The sequence below is a fragment of the Chiloscyllium punctatum genome, unplaced genomic scaffold, assembly GCF_047496795.1.
Source record: "Chiloscyllium punctatum isolate Juve2018m unplaced genomic scaffold, sChiPun1.3 scaffold_112, whole genome shotgun sequence".
Lineage (NCBI taxonomy): Eukaryota > Metazoa > Chordata > Chondrichthyes > Orectolobiformes > Hemiscylliidae > Chiloscyllium > Chiloscyllium punctatum.
Genome location: NW_027309846.1, coordinates 771,829 through 776,566, shown reverse-complemented (window position 1 = coordinate 776,566; position 4,738 = coordinate 771,829).

Below are 4,738 nucleotides of genomic sequence, written 5' to 3'. Positions count from 1 at the left end.
GAAGACGGACACCACTCTGTCAATGTAACAACACCCAGGGAAGAGCAGACTGACACCACTCTGTCAATATAACACACCCAGAGAAGGGCAGACTGACCCCACTCTGTCAATGTAACACACCCAGGGAAGAGCAGACTGACACCACTCTGTCAATGTAACCCACCCAGCGAAGAGCAGACTGACCCCACTCTGTCAATGTTACACACCCAGTGAAGAGCAGACTGACCCCACTCTGTCAATGTAACCCGCCGAGGGAAGAGCAGACTGTCCCCACTCTGTCAATGTTACACAGCCAGGGAAGAGCAGACTGACCTCAGTCTATCAATTTAACTCAAATAGGCAAGAGTAGACTGACCCCACTCTGTCAATGTAACACAACCCGTGTTCGTGAAGACTGACCTCACTCTGTCAATGTCACACACCCAGTGAAGAGCAGACTGACCCCACTCTGTCAATGTAACTCACCCAGGGAAGAGCAGACTGACCCCACTCTGTCAATGTAACTCAACCAGGGAAGTGCAGAATGACCTCAATCTGTCAATGTAACACAACCAGGGAAGAGCAGACTGACCACACTCTGTCAATGGAGCACACCCTGGGAAGAGCAGACTGACCTCACTCTGTCAATGTACCACAGCCAGGGAAGAGCAGACTGACCCCAGTCTGTAAATGTCACACACCCAAGGAAGAGCAGACGGACCTCACTCTGTCAATGAAACACACCCAGGGAAGAGCAGAAGGACACCACTCTGTCAATGTAACGTAACCAGGGAAGAGCAGACTGACCCCACTCTGTCAATGTTACACACCCAGGGAAGAGCAGACTGACCCCACTCTGTCAATGTAACGCACCCAGGGAAGAGCAGACTGACCTCAGTCTGTCAATGCAACACACCCAGGGAAGAGCAGACGGACACCACTCTGTCAATGTCACCCACCCAGGAGGGGCAGACTGACCCCACTCTGTCAATGTAACACACCGAGTGAAGAGCAGACTGACCCCACTCTGTCAATGTCACCCACCCAGGGAAGAGCAGACTGACCCCATTCTGTCAATGTAACACACCCAGGGAAGAGCAGACTGACCCCACTCTGTCAATGTAACACACCCAGAGAAGAGCAGACTGACCCCACTCTGTCAATATAACACAACCAGGGAAGAGCCGAGTGACTTTACTTTGCCAATGTAACAAACCCAGTGAAGAGCAGACTGACCTCACTCTGTCAATGTACCACAGCCAGAGAAGAGCAGAATGACCCCAGTCTGTCAATGAAACACAGCCAGGGAAGAGCAGACTGACCCCACTCTGTCAGCGTAACATACCCAGGGAAGAGCAGACTGACCCTACTCTGTAAATGTCACACACGCAGTGAAGAGCAGATTTACCCTACTCTGTCAATGTAACCCACCCAGGGAAGAACAGACTGACCCCACTCTGTCAATGTAACACAACCAGGGAAGTGCAGAATGACCCCACTCTGTCAAAGTAACTCTCCCAGTGAAGAGCAGAATGACCCCACTCTGTCAATGTAACACCCACAGGGAAGAGCAGAGTGACCCCACTCTCTCAATGTAACACACGCAGGGAAGAGCAGACTGACCCCACTCTGTCAGTGTAACAGACACAGGAAAGAGCAGACTGACCCCACTGTGTCAATGCTATACACCCAGGGAAGAGCAGACTGACCCCACTCTGTCAATGTAACACATCCAGGGAAGAGTAGACTGACCACACTCTGTCAATGTGACACACCCAGAGAAGAGCAGACTGACCCCACTCTCTCAATGTAACCCACCCAGGAAAGAGCAGACTGACCCCACTCTGTCAGCATAACACACCCAGGGAAGAGCAGACTGACCCTACTCTGTCAATGTTACACACGCAAGGACAAGCAGAATTACCCCACTCTTTCAATGTAACACACACAGGGAAGAGCAGAGTGACCCCACTCTTTGAATGTAACTCACACAGGGAAGAGCAGACTGACCCCACTCTGTCAATGTAACCCATCCAGGGAAGGGCACACGGATCCCACTCTGTCAATGTAACACACCCAAGTCAGAGCAGACTGACCCCACTTTGTCAATGTCACACACTCAAGGAAGAGCAGACTGAACTCAGTCTATCAATGTAACTCAAATAGGCAAGAGTAGATTGACCCCACTCTGTCAATGTAACACACCCATGCAAGAGTAGACTTACCCCACTCTGTCAATGTAACACAACCAAGGTAGAACAGACTGACCTCACTCTGTCAATATAACACACACAAGGAAGAGAAGACTGACCTCATTCTGCAAAATTACTCACACAATCAAGCGAAGACTGACCCCGCTCTGTCAAACAAACATACACAGGCAAGCGCAGACTGAATCCACTCTGTCAGCGTAAAACACCCAGAGAAGAAGGGTAGACTGACCCCACACTGTCAATGTAACACACCCAGGGAAGAGCAGGCTGACCCCACACTGACAATATAACCCTCCCAGGGAAGAGCAGACTGACCTCACTCTGCAAAATTACGAACAGAATCAAGCGCAGACTGACCCCACTCTGTCAATGTAACACACCCAGGGAAGAGCAGACTGACCTCACTCTGTCAATGTAACACACCAAGGAAAGAGCAGACTGACCCCACTCTGTAAATGTCACACACGCAGTGAAGAGCAGATTGACCCTACTCTGTCAATGTAACGCACCCAGGGAAGAGCAGGCTGACCCCATTCTGTCAATGTAACACACCCAGGGAAGAGCAGACTGACCCCACTCTGTCAATGTAACACACCCAGGGAAGAGCAGACTGACCCCGCTCTGTCAATATAACGCACCCAGTGAAGAGCAGACTGACCCCACTCTGTCAATGTAACACACCCAGGGAAGAGGAGACTGACCCCACTCGGTCAATGTAACACCCCCAGGGAAGAGCAGACTGACCTCACTCTGTCAATGTACCACAGCCAGGGAAGAGCAGACTGACCCCAGTCAGTAAATGTCACACACCCAAGGAAGAGCAGACGGACCTCACTCTGTCAATGAAACACACCCAGGGAAGAGCAGAAGGACACCACTCTGTCAATGTAACCCAACCAGGGAAGAGCAGACTGACCCCACTCTGTCAATGTAACACACCCAGGGATGAGCAGACGGACACCACTCTGTCAATGTTAACCACCCAGGAGGGGCAGACTGACCCCACTCTGTCAATGTAACACACCGAGTGAAGAGCAGACTGACCCCACTCTGTCAATGTCACCCAACCAGGGAAGAGCAGACTGACCCCACTCTGTCAATGTAACACATCCAGGGATGAGCAGACGGACACCACTCTGTCAATGTTACCCACCCAGGAGGGGCAGACTGACCCCACTCTGTCAATGTAACACACCGAGTGAAGAGCAGACTGACCCCACTCTGTCAATGTCACCCACCCAGGGAAGAGCAGACTGACCCCATTCTGTCAATGTAACACACCCAGGGAAGAGCAGACTGACCCCACTCTGTCAATGTAACACACCCAGAGAAGAGCAGACTGACCCCACTCTGTCAATATAACACAACCAGGGAAGAGCCGAGTGACTCCACTCTGCCAATGTAACAAACCCAGTGAAGAGCAGACTGACCTCACTCTGTCAATGTACCACAGCCAGAGAAGAGCAGAATGACCCCAGTCTGTCAATGAAACACAGCCAGGGAAGAGCAGACTGACCCCACTCTGTCAGCGTAACATATCCAGGGAAGAGCAGACTGACCCTACTCTGTAAATGTCACACACGCAGTGAAGAGCAGATTTACCCTACTCTGTCAATGTAACCCACCCAGGGAAGAACAAACTGACCCCACTCTGTCAATGTAACACAACCAGGGAAGTGCAGAATGACCCCACTCTGTCAAAGTAACTCTCCCAGTGAAGAGCAGAATGACCCCACTCTGTCAATGTAACACCCACAGGGAAGAGCAGAGTGACCCCACTCTCTCAATGTAACACACGCAGGGAAGAGCAGACTGACCCCACTCTGTCAGTGTAACAGACACAGGAAAGAGCAGACGACCCCACTGTGTCAATGTTATACACCCAGGGAAGAGCAGACTGACCCCACTCTGTCAATGTAACACATCCAGGGAAGAGTAGACTGACCACACTCTGTCAATGTGACACACCCAGGGAAGAGCAGACTGACCCCACTCTCTCAATGTAACCCACCCAGGAAAGAGCAGACTGACCCCACTCTGTCAGCGTAACACACCCAGGGAAGAGCAGACTGACCCTACTCTGTCAATGTTACACACGCAAGGACAAGCAGAATGACCCCACTCTTTCAATGTAACATACACAGGGAAGTGCAGAGTGACCCCACTCTTTGAATGTAACTCACACAGGGAAGAGCAGACTGACCCCACTCTGTCAATGTAACCCATCCAGGGAAGGGCAGACGGATCCCACTCTGTCAATGTAACACACCCAGGTAAGAGCAGACTGACCCCACTTTGTCAATGTCACACACTCAAGGAAGAGCAGACTGAACTCAGTCTATCAATGTAACTCAAATAGGCAAGAGTAGATTGACCCCACTCTGTCAATGTTCCACACCCATGCAAGAGTAGACTTACCCCACTCTGTCAATGTAACACAACCAAGGTAGAACAGACTGACCTCACTCTGTCAATGTAACACACCGAAGGAAGAGAAGACTGACCTCATTCTGCAAAATTACTCACACAATCAAGCGCAGACTGAC